The sequence below is a fragment of the Elgaria multicarinata genome, chromosome 3 (assembly GCF_023053635.1).
Source record: "Elgaria multicarinata webbii isolate HBS135686 ecotype San Diego chromosome 3, rElgMul1.1.pri, whole genome shotgun sequence".
Lineage (NCBI taxonomy): Eukaryota > Metazoa > Chordata > Lepidosauria > Squamata > Anguidae > Elgaria > Elgaria multicarinata.
The window spans coordinates 68655430-68672430 of NC_086173.1; the positions used below are offsets into that span (position 1 = coordinate 68655430).

Below are 17001 nucleotides of genomic sequence, written 5' to 3' on the forward strand. Positions count from 1 at the left end.
CCCCATCTCCTCCTGCCCCTGTGCCAGCCTCCACTTCCCCAAGCCTCGCACAAAGCCCAGCCAAAGGGCACACGCGGGCACCGCAGAGCCCACATAATCCTCTGGATGTGCCACCTGCAAATGTTGTGTGAAACTTTCCAAACAATGCATAACATTCTCATGGCCATGCATTTCTCCTGGTCTATCAGGGCAAGTTCCCACAACTATCTCCAGCTCCCAAACCTGTACTCCTCTACTAGCATGCAGGAGGGCTACACATAGGTGATCCCTGTAGCTCCTCACAAACGCCCAAGGCTGACGCTCTTGCCCCCATGGATCCCAGCACATCTCTGACAGCCAGACTGAGGGAAATGGGACTGGCATCACTTCCTGAGTGAGAGGGCCATCCCCTTCTAATGCTTCCCTTTCGGCAGCGAGGTGCAGTGCTCTGAGAAGTCCTAAGCTTATCGGGTGACTTAGTTGTGCCTTAGCGGTTGTCTTTGCCCACCATGAAAGCACCCTACCTTCCTGACTAATACTGCAACCCTTTCCAATGCCCAAATGGCCATGTATTATTATTATTATTATTATTATTATTATTATTATTATTATTATTATTATTTATTTATATAGCACCATCAATGTACATGGTGCTGTACAGAGTAAAACAGTAAATAGCAAGACCCTGCCGCATAGGCTTACATTCTAATAAAATCATAATAAAACAATAAGGAGGGGAAGAGAATGCACCAAACAGGCACAGGGTAGGGTAAAACTAACAGTATAAAGTCAGAGCAAATCAAGTTTTAAAAGCTTTAGGAAAAAGAAAGGTTTTTAGCTGAGCTTTAAAAGCTGCGATTGAACTTGTAGTTCTCAAATGTTCTGGAAGAGCGTTCCAGGCGTAAGGGGCAGCGGAAGAAAATGGACGAAGCCGAGCAAGGGAAGTAGACACCCTTGGGCAGGTGAGAAACATGGCATCAGAGGAGCGAAGAGCACGAGCAGGGCAATAGTGTGAGATGAGAGAGGAGAGATAGGAAGGAGCTAGACAGTGAAAAGATTTGTAGGTCAACAGGAGAAGTTTATATTGGATTCTGAAGTGAATTGGAAACCAATGAAGAGATTTCAAAAGTGGAGTAACATGGTCAGAGCGGCGAGCCAAGAAGATGATCTTAGCAGCAGAGTGGTGAACAGAAACCAATGGACTGATGTGAGAAGAAGGAAGGCCAGTGAGAAGAAGGTTGCAGTAGTCCAACCGAGAAATAACCAATGCATGAACAAGAGTCTTGGCAGAAGAGACAGACAAAAATGATCGAATCCTGGCAATATTATACAGGAAAAAACGACAGGATTTAGCTACTGTCTCAATATGAAGAATAAAGGCGAGCGAGGAACCAAATATAAAGCCAAGACTACGAGCTTCCTTGACTGGAATAAGCGTAACATTATTGACAGTAAGAGAGAATGGGAGGTGAGGAGAAGGTTTAGGAGGAAAAACAAGCAATTCATTCTTTGCCATATTAAGTTTCAAATGACGATGAAGCAACCAAGCTGAGATATCTGAAAAACATGCCGAGATACGATCGTGAACATCAGGAGAAAGATCCGGAGATGACAGATATAATTGTGTATCATTGGCATACAGATGATATTGGAGGCCATGAGATTGAATAAGCTTGCCCAAGGGCAACATGTATAAGGAAAACAACAATGGGCCAAGCACCGAGCCTTGCGGAACCCCTACTGAAAGGGGAAAGGAGGAAGACAAGCTGCCATTAGCCAACACGCTGAAAGAGCGACCCGCTAGATAGGAGGCAAACCAGTTATAGACAGAGCCACAAAATCCGAGGTCATGAAGGGAATCAAAAGAAGATCGTGATCAACCGTGTCAAAGGCTGCAGTTAGATCGAGGAGAATAAGAATGGAATAAAGGCCTTTAGACTTAGCAATAAGAAGATCATTGTTAATCTTAGTAAGGGCTGTTTCAGTGGAATGCAGAGGACGGAATCCAGATTGAAAAGGATCCAGAGCAGAGTTACTAGAAAGAAAATCAAGACAACGAGAGTAGACCACACGCTCCAGGATCTTTGAAATAAAAGGCAACAAAGAGACAGGTCGGTAGTTAGACAGAGATAGCCTATCAAGAGTAGGTTTCTTGAGAATAGGAGAGACTGTAGCATGTTTAAAAGCAGAAGGAAATGAACCAGAGGACAGAGAAAAATTAATAATATAAAGCAAGGAAGGGAGGATAGCAGGGATAAGATTAATAAAGACGTGAGAAGGAATCAGATCACGAGAACAAGTGGAAGGCTTCGAAAAGCGCAGTATTGTAGACTGTTCATCAGCTGAGGAAATGCAGAGAAATTTGCAAGAGGAACTGGCAGATGAGGAACAGGAACTGAAAGAGGAGCAGAGCTGGCCAGATCAGAGCGAATAGTTTGGCTACTGCTTCTAAAAGTGCCTGTGTGAAGGGAACGGGTGCCATGGGCTCATGCTGGAGAAGTGGTGACTCAGAGAGGACTAGCCGAGGCTCGGCAAGTGATGAAGGGGGCTGAGGGGGGGTCTGCAGTGCCCGTGTGTGGCCTTTAGCTGGGCTTTGCATGAGACTTGGGGAAATGGAGGCTGGTGGAGATGAGGAAGGGTGGCCAGGCAGATGGGTGGGCTGTCGTGGCATTACCAAGGTGACTTGGCTGAACGGCTATGCAACGATCAAGGGGCATTGAGGGTGTGGGGAGCCAGTGACCAGTGGGCAAAGTGGATGGGGGGGAGGCATGACTGGGGAAAGGGGCATATTTCGTATGTATGGGGACTTGGCTGAAGTTTGCTGCTGTGTTTGGAGATGGAGAGGATGGCCCAAAGCCACTGAGGAGTCAATGGGGTGTGAGAGGCGTGTTTTCCAGTTGTGACGATGTCAGTGGCCATGGATTTTGGCCTGTGGTGTGTGCTGGGATAGCATTAGGAGGCCGGAGGGAGGGAGGGAAAAGGGGTAGGCGGACTGTCAGTCACGTGTGCATTGACTATTAATGTACTCGATGAGAGCCTCAGCCGCGCAACACAATTTTTTATTTATTTATTTATTTATTTATTTATCACATTTAAAATAACGCACTCTCAGGTGGCTATTCTGCCCTCCATTGACTAAACTGTTGTCCGAATCTGACCAGCATTTCTGTGATCACTTTACTCCCTGCCATGTTATGTATCATGGCTGACTGATCACATGGCTGTTCTTCCAGGCACAAAAAGTTTCCATCCCAGCATTTCTCATTAATTAAGATCATAATGTTAATCTCTATCTGTTAAGTCTTGCATTATTTTTCACTTCCATGATAGACTCAGCAACCTACACAGAAAAGAATATCCTGCATATAACTTCATTCACATAAACATTTTCAAAGTAGCACCATATTCAAATTAAATGTGTGTTGCAGGTAAGTAGTTGCCATCACAATAAGTTCCCTCTTAAAATTTGGAGAAAAATTGGAGCACCTTCCCTCCTAAGGTTTGAACACATTTGCAGAGGCTGGAGGTTTTGTTTTTCTTTGTTTGTTTTGCGTTTGTGTGTGTGACTACAGACGACATAAAGAAACCCTATTTATTTATTTATTTATTTATTTATTTATTTAAAATGCATGTTATTTTTATTAAGATGAATAAGTAGGATAGATGGATAGATATTTGGCTGTTTGTACCTTACACACTACTCTCTTTTTTTGGCAGTTTCGTGTTGCTTTTCGTTGGCTAATAAGTCTGGACTCTTTGCCACTTTGTACTGAACAGACAACATTTGCAAGGCTTGCAAAGAAGTGTGCTGGATATATATCATTCTGGTAAGTGGCATCAGCTCTGTGTACAACTTTGCCTCAAAACTTCTTCATATTGCTTCTGCACGAACTTATAGAATTTGTCTTCCCAGTTAGCTGCAGAGCATTCCTTAAAAAAAAATCCAACTTTTTCCTGTACAAAAATATAACTTAATGACAGTCCATTTGAACTTGATGTTTTGCTGCAAAAAAAAATAGTTCTAATTTCTGCCTGCCAGGATTTAGATGCTTATATTTGTCAATCACGAAAGGATATTCTTGCATCGTAAAAATGGGTGTTTTCTGGAACATGATATTAGCTGCTGCTGGTACTGTTAAAGGGCAATTTCTCCTTAAAGCATTTATTTAGAATACTAGAGCAGTCAACTAACTATTGGTTTAACTGAATATTGCTAATGTTGTAAATTTCCATATAATAATGAAATGTCCTTTCCAAACAAAGATAAACAGGGGGAATGAGTTATTTGTCCTTTGCAACTGGCAACTAGAATGTTTTCAACATAATTTAATTATACTGTACATACTTCAGACAATCTATTACTTATAGTTCCACTCTTAATGTACTGTGCCCAGAAGAGAAATGCAGGGCTTAAAAACATCTCAAAAGGGGACAGTCATCACAGCTTTCCAGCTGACTGTATGAAAAAGGGACCACACACGCTAAAACCAAATTAAAATGAAGTAAATCATGTAGGTGCTGCTTCCTTCTGTGTTTATTATTGTTTCTGAATACTAATTTTGATCTCTGTTTGATAAAAAACTTATATAAGCCATGGCAAAGAGACAACATTTCTAAAGATGGTAAATTAAAGTTATGGCAGAATCAGAAGTAACTGCCATTGATTCAGTGGGACTTATTCCTAAATCAGTAACGTATAAGGTTATGGCCTTAGCTATGAATCCAACAAGAAGGAAGGCAGCTCTTTATTTAGTATTGAGCAATGACCTGGATCTGGCTCAATATGTAAGTGTCTGTATACTACTTGGGAACAATGACCTCAATGCACCAAATACATGATATATCTGAGATGAAAATTGCCTAGAAATCCCAACTAGGGCCGTAGCTAGACCTAAGATTTATCCCAGGATTGTCCTGGGGTCAAACCTGTTCATCTAAGGCCATAGCTAGACCTAAGGTTTATCCCTGGATCATCCAGGGGTCAAACCTGTTCATCTAGGTGACACACAGGGCATCCAGCACTCAGGCAGGGACGAACCCGGGATGATCCTGGGATAAACCTTAGGTCTAGCTATTGCCACAGTCACATTTAATTTCAGAAGAGGAAATTTCTTTTTTAAAAAAAAAAAGAGGATTAGATAAATGGAAAATTGATGGCAAGAGTCAGGATGACCCAATTCCTTCAGAAAGCATGGAGATAATTTAAAACCAATATAACAGAGGTTTCAAAGAATGTGCTGGATACTAAAAAGTCTTTAAATATGTCCAGTAGGGTGCCATCATGGTTAATGAGTTAAGGAAGTAACAAGAGACAGAATGTTCTTCTAAAAATTCAATCCTTGCCCAAATGAAGAAAATGAAAAGAGTTAGCATTTTCACTGAACACTGAAGTCTCTGGAAGGAAATTGTTCTTGTCTCTTGTTCCTCACTGTAAACTAAAGACATCATGAAAACATATACTATGGATATAGCTAGTTGAGCCTGTAATAAAAGCTGTTGTTTATGTTGTTGGCTGGTGGTTTTCTGTACTGGCTCTGTTGTGGCAAGGGCTTAGTGTCACTGGGCATTGCTGAAGCCTGGATTACAGAGTGTCCAGTATGGATTGTGTTTTCACCAATGGCTTGGGAAAGACATGTTTCCTAAGAAATAGGACAGCATCACAGAGAGCTCTGAGTGGGACTGGAAGCCATATAACTTTGTCCAAGTAGTTACTGAATATGTTCCCATCCAGACACATGTACAAAACTTGTGCACGTTCTAACAAGACACAAATTCTTATGAAGGGAACATTTAATATTTGATGAATAGAATCTCTATGACTAAGAAGGCAATTCCCAACCAAGAGATATTCAGACAATATTAAGGGGATAACACCCCTTCTCACATTCATTGCATTTTACAATGATGTTTAAATGCATGAGCTGATTTGGGGGAAATTAGCTGAGCAATACATTTGCAATGAAAATACAGAAACAAACATTACACCAATCATGAATGTTCCAGCCTTTAATGAGAATTGTGCTTTGAGGGGGAAATTAGTTGTGTTCTAAGGGAAGCCACTCTTTGGGCTTAAAAGCGAGGCTGTGGATATGAACGAACTGCTTAGTTTGCAAGGGGAAGAGTAGGTTGGGTTGATAGAGCAAGAAGAAGTCAACTATGGTCCTGATCCAAATCAGCTCCGCATGTGCTTACACTAAAGACAGTAAGCCAGTCAGACATAGCTCTGGTTAGTGGAACATTTACTTTGTCCCTAAAGACTCTCTTCTTCTGAGGATGAGGGGTCGGGGACCTGGACCATGATAGTTGGGTTAGGAGCCTTGGTCACAAAAAGGTTCAGGAATGCACAGCTGCTTTCCCCAGAGTATGGGAGCTTACTGAGCTTGCCACTAGGCCATGAAACATTACAATCATTTTGTTTAACATTTGCATAGGTCTCTGTATGACCACTTACTGGTTCCAGGACTTTGACTAAAATTAATGTTACAAGTATACTCTGCATATACAGATCCTTTTTTGTTTGTATTCTGAGCTGAAGAAGTATACTTTCAGAGCTGTCATTTTTGCTTTTTATTTGATACAGGCATTAAAGTGGATTTTCATATTTGCAAATGAGGAAATGTGAAACTCATTAACATTACTACATGTTTCAAAAATAATTTTTAGATCTTTTGCAGTGCTGCTGGCTTTTATCTTGGTTACTACTTTGGTTTTATTCTGTTTTAAACTTTTATATTATGTTTTACTATGTTATTGTGTTTTATGGTTTTAAGTATTGTCTGGTAAACCTCTCATTTAGTAATGGGCAGTGTAGAAATGTAATAAATAATTAAATGAATAATACTATATATGTATGCTATCCACAATAACTATTCCAAGGATCACACCAGGAGGTAATATATTACAACTGTGTTAAAACAAAAACAATTAAGAACTGATTTTTAAAAATATGTTTGCCATCATCAGATTTTGAACTTAAGGTTTAGGTATTAGTAATCCAAAAATATATAAATATATTATATAATTTTCTAACCAACAATCTGAATTTCTTGAATGTGGGTGAAGATCTTAGTGGAGATTTGTTGTGCTTACTACCATTAACAAAGATTTACTGTACTTTCTCACAAAGTTTATATGATACTTTAGCACAATTAGGTGATTATTATTTTGTTGTTGTTTGGTAATATCAATTTCTTCCTTATTGTTTGAATATATAACTTAATATTATTGGAATGCCAAATGATTGTGTTATATCTTAGAGACCACTGCATTATAACACCAAGTAAAAGCTATTCGAGCTATTTCTGTCTTCAAAGAAAACTATCGTGCAGACTTTTTCCTCTTGCCTCCTGCGACCCCAACTTTTAGCTCTTTAAGGTTAGAAGAGACTGCCATCATGTGTACTAATGCTTTAAGATAGGGCACTGTAAGTGCAGCTGCTATTGAACTATGCCAATACAATGCAGCATAATGGTGGCTGAATGTATAGCTGTCTACAGAGCAAGACAACCGTGTAGTTTATGCTAAAGAGTTCTTTAGGGTTGAGTACAATATATAACTCACGCACAGTCTTCATAGAGTTACACCTAAGGATTATCCCAGGATAATGGAGGGATCGTCCCCGCCTGCTCCCGGGATCATCCCCTGTGTGTCATTTGCATGCACAGGGATGATCCTGGGATGATCCCTGGAAAAAAGGCAGGTGTAGAAATGGCCTAAGTCTGTTGTGGGTTGACAAGTTGGCAGAAAAATTAGAGCAGGATCTCATCCTCTGGCACTATAACAGTTTTTGGTAGTGAGTTTTCCTTTTCCTCACTTGTAAAAAAAACCCCTTTAATAAATTTATGGCTGCTTTAAACCAACTTGAATAACGACTATCTGTTTTCAAAAAACCCTCCCATACATATGAATTGTTATGGTGCATGAATATTTTTGAACTGAAGAATGTTATGTTTCTCTATACCAGGAGTGATCAACACACGGCCCACAGGCTGCATGCAGCACCTGCTGCCCCCTTTTGTACCACCAAAAGAAGAGCTACATTTGTCTTGAAGCTAAATTTGACCCTTTTAGCACTGAGTAGCCCTTACAGAGCACTAAAAAGGTCAAACTTAACTTGAGACTAAGCTAAATTTAACTCTTTTAGTGCTGCAGAGTGCTACGTGGTGGTTTGCATTTTTAATTTTTTTTTTGGTGCACTCCATAGACTGTGTGGTGCCCCAAAAATTATTCAGCACCCCACAGACAGCAAAAAAAAATGCTCCTGGATCTTCCAAAGTTGTCCACCTCTGCTCTATACTCATCTCAACCATATTTTTCTATTTTCAGAGAATAAGCCTTTCTGGAACACAATTGGGGGAATTACCTGGTCCTGAAGAATACCTTTCCTCTTTGGCCCTGGCATGTGTTACCAAATACACAGAGGCCAGAGTGTTGCTTGGAAAATGAAGTTATTAACCTTTGACTCCTTTATAAGTTCATCATGTTTGGGGAATATTTTATGTTCATTCAGCTAACTGCTGAGGGGCTACTTGAAGGCCCCTGCTCTCCCTCCCTATGGTTCTTTAACTTTTAACCAGACTTGGAGTGGACACTTCTTCAAACAGAGGGCACCTTCGAATAGAGGACTGTCCTCTGCCAGCTCTCCAAAATAGAAGTGAGAGCTCTGTAAGTAAGGACATCTGGCCATCCTACTCCAAAGTGGTCTGCTTTGATTCATCAGGACAAGATGCAAAGCCCTAATCACAACTTCCACCTCTTAATGGTTTAAGTCGTTACCATGTGTGTTACATTGAATGCTGAAAATCTGGTGAATGTTGACATTCACATAGAAATGCTTACGGTCCCAGAGGTTTTCAGGAATGTTTAGAAATTATATATCCAATTTTCAGGCCTTTATCACTGCATGTTAACTACCTGTGAGCTTTTGAACAGTCACAAATTATGACATTTGCTAAATTTGAGACATTCGGTATTACATATATACAAATAACAGTCACTATATGCCCTAGAGAGTACTGATATATATATATATATATATATATATATATATTACTATTAGTAAAAAAGTGTTACTGTTGAGTGATAGTTCTGGTTCCTGACTTGGAGCTGAGCAGAAGCAGGGAAGAGCAGCTGGCCCAGCTCAAGTAGGAGCTATAAAAGTAAGCCAGATTCCCAGGGAGCGAGCGAACAGGAAGAGCAAACAGGAGTTTGACAGGGGGAGTTCGGCAGGGAAGGCCAAAGGGGAGGCCTCTTAAAAAATAAATAAATAAATAAATAAAAATAAAATAAAAAAAGAGGTGGGAAAAACAAAGAAAAGCATAAAGAGAAAAAAACCCCACAAAACCCCACAAAACCACCACCAAAAACAAAAAAAAACCCAAAAGATCTTACTTTCCCTTAAAACATACTCATATAGTTGTGTACCTTCAGAGAGGACACAACAAAGCAAAGGCAATTCTACTATAATCAAAAAGGAAAAAAACCAAAGCAGAAATCGACAATATGGATGGAAAGGAGTCCCTAGAGGTGGTGACCTGCAAAGGGTGTGCAATGTTCGTGTTTCTGCCTGAGCTCAACATGGCGTATACCTGCAACAAGTGCAAACTGGTGGCACTTTTGGAAGAAAAAGTGAGAGGACTTGAGCGGCAAGTGTCCACCCTCCAAGGAATAAGAGAAGTCGAGGAGTTCTTAGACCGAACGGTGGAACTGCAACAGCAACAAGAAGCACATGAGATTGAAGAGCAACAGCCAGCTGAAGCAGAAGTGGAGTATGCTGAGGGGAGGAAAGCCAATGAAGAGGAAACTCCCTGGAAAAGAGTGACAGTTAGGAGCGGAGGAATTAGAGGGTGTTCTGCACCGGTGGAGCCATTGGAGTTAAGCAACCGCTTTCAGCTTCTGGAGAATGAGACTGAAGGACAGTTTGCAGAGGAGGAAGTACAGGAGATACCATGCAACATTGACCAAGAGGCAGAAGGTAGGTCAACCAAGAAGAAGAGAAGAGTAGTTGTTGTGGGAGACTCCCTGCTGCGTGGGATTGAAACCCAAGTATGTCATGAAGACCCATGGACTCGCCAGGTGTGCTGTCTCCCTGGAGCACAGATTAGAGATGTGACTGAAGGGTTACCGAAGCTCATAAAGCCCACGAACACATACCCTTTCTTCTCATCCATGTGGGAACAAATGATGTCGCCAAGCAGAGCTACGAAGAAATAATTTCAGACTTTGAAGTTCTGGGAAGGAAATTGAAGAACTTTGGGGCCCAGGTAGTTTTCTCATCCATCCTCCCGGTTCTTGGAAGAGGATTAGAAAGGGAAAGAAAAATACTCCGGATGAACGACTGGCTTCGAAGGTGGTGCCGTCGTGAGAGTTTTGGATTCTGGGACCACGGGCTACGCTACTTGGAACATGGACTGCTGGCAAGGGATGGGTTGCACCTCACAAGGGCTGGAAAGAATGAGTTCAGCCACACCATGAAGAACTTGATCAGGAGGGCTTTAAACTGAATCTTACGGGGGTGGGAGACTTAAATTTTGAGGCAACAATGCACCACAGTACAGAGAACAGCTCCAACAGTGTCCCAAAATAGTGTCTGCAACAAGGTAGGAACAAAGCCAGACTATAAAACACATGGTCTTCGATGTCTATATACTAATGCCCAGAGCATGGGAAACAAACAGAATGAACTTGAACTCTTATTACATGAAGGCAAATACGACTTGATAGGTATAACTGAAACTTGGTGGGATGACTCCCATGACTGGAATATAGCAATTGAAGGATATAACTTGTTCAAAAAGAACAGAAGAAATAGAAAGGGAGGTGGAGTTGCACTATATGTTAAAAATACCTATCCCTGCACAGAAATACAGGTGGATGAGACTGGGAGCCCCGTCGAGAGCGTCTGGATTAAAATAAATGGGGCTAGGAATAAAAAGAATATGATAATCGGAGTCTACTACCGACCACCCAATCAAGGAGAAGACGAGGACGAAACTTTTGAGAAACAAATTGCCAGTGTTTCAAGGAAGTGTGATGTAGTAGTGATGGGGGACTTCAATTACCCTGATATCTGTTGGGAGACCATTACTGCCAAAAGCGGCCCTTCCAAGAAATTCCTGACATGTATGGGTGATAACTTTCTCCTACAGAAAGTGGTGGAAGGAACTAGAGGATCGGCAATCCTTGACTTGATATTGACCAATAGGGATGACTTAGTGGATAAAGTGGTAGTTACGGGACCTCTGGGGGAAAGTGACCACGTCATACTTGAATTCTTGATTATGAAGGAGACAAAAGTCGAGCGTAGCCATACACGTACTCTGGATTTTAGGAAAGCTGATTTTAATAAACTCAGAACTATAATAAGTAAGGTCCCGTGGCAAGGGAGCCTAATGAGAAAAGGAGTGCAGGATTGGTGGGAGTATTTAAAAAATGAAATTTTAAAGGCACAGTTACAAACAATTCCAACAAGGAGAAAAGATAGAAGACAACAGAGGAAACCAATGTGGTTCCACAAAAAGCTTAGAGATGACCTGAAAACAAAAAGGGATACATATAGGAAGTGGAAGGAAGGCCAGGCTACAAAAGAAGAGTACAGACAAGTGGCGCAGAAGTGCCGAAATGGCGTCAGGAAGGCTAAAGCTAGAATGAGCTGAGATTAGCGAGGGATGCTAAAAGCAATAAAAAGGCTTTCTTCAGATACATGAGTAGTAAAAGACAGAGGAAAGAAATGGTGGTTCAACTGATTAATGAGGATGGCAAATTGATAACAGATGACAAAGAAAAGGCTGAAGTGCTCAATTCCTACTTTGCCTCAGTCTTCTCCCAAAAGCGGGTCTATGATCCCCCTGGAAAAAGTGAAGCAGAAGTTGAGGGGGCAGGATTGCAGTTTGAGATTGATAAACAAATGGTCAAAGAACACCTAATTTCCTTGAATGAGTTTAAATCTCCAGGGCCAGATGAACTGCATCCAGGAGTAATGAAGGAGCTAGCAGAAGAACTCTCAGAACCTTTGTCTATTATCTTTGCAAAATCATGGAAGACGGGTGAGGTGCCGGACTACTGGAGGAGGGCTAACGTTGTCCCTATCTTCAAAAAGGGCAAAAAGGAGGAACCTGGGAACTACAGACCAGTCAGTCTGACATCCATCCCTGGGAAAATTCTGGAGCAGATTATAAAGAAGTCAATCTGTAAACACCTTGAAATCAATGCAGTGATTACTAGGAGCCAACATGGATTTGTCAGGAACAAATCCTGTCAGACTAATTTGATCTCATTTTTTGATAGGATAACCTCCCTTGTGGACTGTGGGAATGCTGTGGACGTCATATATCTTGACTTCAGCAAAGCTTTTGACAAAGTACCACATGACATTCTGATTAACAAACTAGCTAAAAGTGGGCTAGATGGAACAACTGTTAGGTGTATCCACAGTTGGCTACAGAATCGGACTCAAAGAGTACTTTTCAATGGAGCCTTCTCAAACCGGGGAGAGGCAACGAGTGGGGTGCCGCAGGGCTCAGTCCTGGGCCCAGTGCTCTTCAACATTTTTATTAATGATTTGGACGAGGAGGTGCCGGGAACGCTGATCAAATTTGCAGATGACACAAAATTGGGTGGGATAGCTAATACCCTGGAAGACAGAAACAAACTTCAAAGTGATCTTGATAGGCTGGAGTGCTGGGCTAGAAACAACAGAATGAAATTTAATAGGGATAAATGCCAAGTTCTACATTTAGGGAATAGAAACCAAATGCACAGTTACAAGATGGGGGACACTTGGCTCAGCAATACTACAAACGAGAAGGATCTTGGAATTGTTGTAGATCATAAGCTGAATATGAGCCAACAGTGCGATATGGCTGCAAGAAAGGCCAATGCTATTTTGGGCTACATTAATAGAAGTATAGCTTCCAAATCACATGAGTTACTGGTTCCTCTATATTCGGCCTTGGTTAGGCCTCATCTAGAGTATTGTGTCCAGTTCTGGGCTCCACAATTCAAGAAGGACGCAGACAAGCTGGAGCGTGTTCAGAAGAGGGCAACCAGGATGATCAGAGGTCTGAAAACAAAGCCCTATGAAGAGAGACTGAAAGAACTGGGCATGTTTAGCCTGGAGAAGAGAAGATTGAGGAAAGACATGATAGCACTCTTCAAATATTTAAAAGGTTGTCACACAAAGGAGGGCCAGGATCTCTTCTCGATCCTCCCAGAGTGCAGGACACGGAATAACGGGCTCAAGTTAAAGGAAGCCAGATTCCGGCTGGACATCAGGAAAAACTTCCTGACTGTTAGAGCAGTGCGACGGTGGAATCAGTTACCTAGGGAGGTTGTGGGCTCTCCCACACTAGAGTCATTCAAGAGGCAGCTGGACAACCATCTGTCAGGGATGCTTTAGGGTGGATTCCTGCATTGAGCAGGGGGTTGGACTCGATGGCCTTGTAGGCACTTTCCAACTCTGCTATTCTATTATTCTATGATATACCTTGTGCCTATAATTCTGTTCTGAGTAATACAGAGTTCTCTTAAGGTGCTGAATATGTCACCTCCAAATATATCAGTGGAGGAACTGAAGAGTGAAGAAATCGCTTTGTGTACAAATACTGAAATTACAGTAAATATATGAAACATAATGATTCATAAGATGGTTTTTGTCCCAGGCTTTTCTGCTTTTAGTGTTAAAGGAGGAAAGGTTGCACAAACTGTATCTCAAGATTCCCATCCTTAGAGTCATGTAGCTTTCATTTTAAATATGTGGTATGCCTCCCGAGTATAGGGGTGGGTAGGTGTGGATGGGTGGGTGGGTGGCAGAAGGAGTCATTATTGGCAATACTAACATTGTTTTCAGATGAATCAAGATCAGTATTACAGGCAATAGACAATTTAATTACGTTCAATTTATTGACTATATTTTATTTAGTGTTATTAATGTATGAAGAGTTAACAAGATCACTTTTATTAATTTCAGTGCCTTGTATTGTCTAGCATATATATTTGGCTTTAAGTAAACAAATGTGAGCTCTTTAGGATTGTGAATGAAAATAAATTGAAAACCTTAAAGAGCTATGCACAAAACTGAGAGTAAATAACTCTCAACTAAATTATTTCAGAATGAAAACAGTTAACAACAGTGGAGATTCACAACAAAATTATTGCACTGAGCAGGGGGTTGGACTCAATGGCCTTATAGGGCCCTTACAACTCTACTATTCTATGATTCTATGAAATAGTGTTTGTATATGTTTATAGGTAGCTGCCCATCTCTGCTCTTTGCCTGAGGTGGGAGAATCAAGATACAGGTCGTGTTGACTGTCATGAGCTATAAAAACAGCAACACTGAATATGCAGTCCCACCCATCCACACCTTAAAGTTAAGTCATTTGTAGGCACAACCAGTATAAACTCATCAGCATAATGTGAATTAGGATTTTGCCTCCCTGCGTGATTTTGGGGAGAGAGAAGTCTTTATGATTAGCACTTAGCTTATGAAACATGGTCAGCTTCTTCTCACTACAAGTATTTTCAGGTATTCTCAATATTAAAGCTGATAAGCAAATAAGTATTAGCTGTAGTGCTCTACAAATAAACATTGTAAACTACAGGGTTTATCATAAAAAGCCTGTAATATAAAGGATACTTCTGTCTTTGTGTCTAAAATAAATAGTTAATCCAAAATCAAATGTTTTTCTCCCTTTTGAATATAGGATTTGGTTTATTTCAATAGTGTGTTTTTTATTCTGTCTCCTTAGTAACAGAGGCATCTGTTTACATTCTCTTAGTCATTAAATCCAAAGTAAGTAGCTGCTTCAAAATAATTTTTATAAAATGGGTTTCTCTGAATTGGCTAATTCCTAATAGTTACTAGGAAATATTTCAGTGATAATGAGGCTAGAAGTCTTTGGTATAAGTACTGATGGTAATGTATATGCCCCTAGTTACTCTATGCTAGCTAGCAAACATATATCCAGCACCACAAATGAGTTATTGTGCATTTTACTATGTGACACAAATAGAACAGTAATCGTTACTGCTTCTGATTTATTTCAGACATTTGTTCGGTTTCCACAGATTGCTAATGATTCTTTATACAAAAACCACCCCATAGCTGTAAAATAATCAACTTCTAAGATGGATGCATATAAGAGGATTCAACCCTCTATGCTTCTGTTGTTAATGTGTCACTCTGCAAACTCGTGAATGACCCACATTCTGCAGTACACAAGTTAAAGAGATCTTTTATTTTGCAGTGTGGTGTGTCCCAACTGATTCTGTTGACGAAGGCATACCACACTTGCAAACACAGACAGTTCAGTAGAAATAGATTTATTTAAGAAAACAAATACAAATTTAACAATAAAGAGAGATCAGCAGGGCAAGCCCCACCATTAGGTAGAGTGAGGCAGCTGCCTTATGCTGCTGATTTTTAGTGTCATAAAAGAAAAGGGAAATGTTAGTTGATTAATTTATTATTTCAGTTTTACTGCCAGTTTTACTGACATTGCATGTGACAATATAATTTTGCTTGCTGTAGGTATTATGCACCTTGACTTGAGGGAAGCTGCAATTTGTTGTTCCAGCCCAGGCAGCAACATTTCTTAAGCCAGCCCTGGAAATCAGGGGAATGGCAGGCATGCAGGTACAAGTGTGAATCAGCTAAAACAAATGGAAAGGATGTTGCTTAAACACAAGTGCACAGAACAAAGCCCTATTATTTTTATTATTTTTATTTATTTATTTATATAGCACCATCATTGTACATGGTGCTGTACAGAGTAAAACAGTAAATAGCAAGACTCTGCCGCATAGGCTTACAATCTAATAAAATCATAGTAAAACAATAAGGAGGGGAAGAGACTGCAAACAGGCACAGGGTAGGGTAAGCAGGCACACGGTAGGGTAAAACTAACAGTATAAAGTCTGCACAACATTCTGATCAGGAAAACCAGGGACAGGACAGTAGGGATGGGTGAATGTGTTGGTTTCACTTTCTCCCATCTTCAAACTTTTTGAATCTCAAGTACTTTCTCTTAGATATGAACTTTGTGAATTAAGCACTTGATGTTGTGCAGACTTCTACTGTTACTTTCTACTGTTAGTTTTTCCCTACCCTGTGCCTGCTTACCCTTCCCTGTACCTGTTGGCATTCTCTTCCCCTCCTTATTGTTTTACTATGATTTTATTAGATTGTAAGCCTATGCGGCAGAGTCTTGCTATTTACTGTTTTACTCTGTACAGCACCATGTACATTGATGGTGCTATATAAATAAATAATAATAATAATAATAATAAGCAGTGAAGGGACTACTGATATGAGCAGTGACTGGAGCAGCAGACTCCTCCTCCTGGAAATGGAAAAAAATGGCCCTGGTTGCCAGTATTTTAGAAGTGGGTGAAAAATTGTTTATTCGTTTATGGCATTTAGATATTGTTGAATATAATAAAATCTCTCAGTGGTTCACAATATGAGAAAAGAGAAAGGGTAGAAAGCTTTTAGTGAGTATTGGCAATCATTCTGTCTCCTCACCAGGCCACACTGGCCTTTTAGTGGTCTGGGGCTGTGATGAGAAAGTTTCCCATTCTTCTACAGGGTTGACATGTGTAGACATTCTGGGCATATAGAAAAAATAGCCCGGGGATTCCTTAGAGCACAAGGTCTCATAAGATCTCATGAGTAGTTGTGGAGCTCTTGCAAGGTCTTTGACTGGTTACTCTTTCACTGTGAAAAATACTACGGAGGAAGAGCAGCTGGCGGGGTTCTCTAAAGCACCCCACTGGAGGCAGTGGTTGGCTCTCCTGGATGGGGGAGGGGGAGGAATGACACAAATGGCCATTTCTCTGACTCTCCCGCCTCACCTTGCTTTTCGGTTGGGCAGGCCCTGCATGGTTGTCAAGGTGGAAAAGAAGGCTTACTTTGCCGCCTCTATCATGTCATCAAATAACCATCCAGCTTAGCTCTTCTGAGTAGTACTAGAGACCTGAGAGGCTTAATGTGACTAGTTTTCCAAACATTTTGAGGACATACTC

At 40.8% G+C, this 17001-nt stretch overlaps 1 protein-coding gene across 1 annotated transcript in view; it reads left to right on the plus strand.

Annotated features, from left to right (window-relative positions):
- Nucleotides 1-3730: 3730 nt before the first annotated feature.
- The window catches only part of LOC134395376 (teneurin-2-like), a 186440-nt gene continuing 173169 nt past the window's right edge, over nucleotides 3731-17001 (plus strand). The window contains exon 1 of the mRNA XM_063121539.1: nucleotides 3731-3806. The gene's annotated coding sequence lies outside the window, so the exon portion shown is untranslated. The remainder of the gene's footprint in view (nucleotides 3807-17001) is intronic.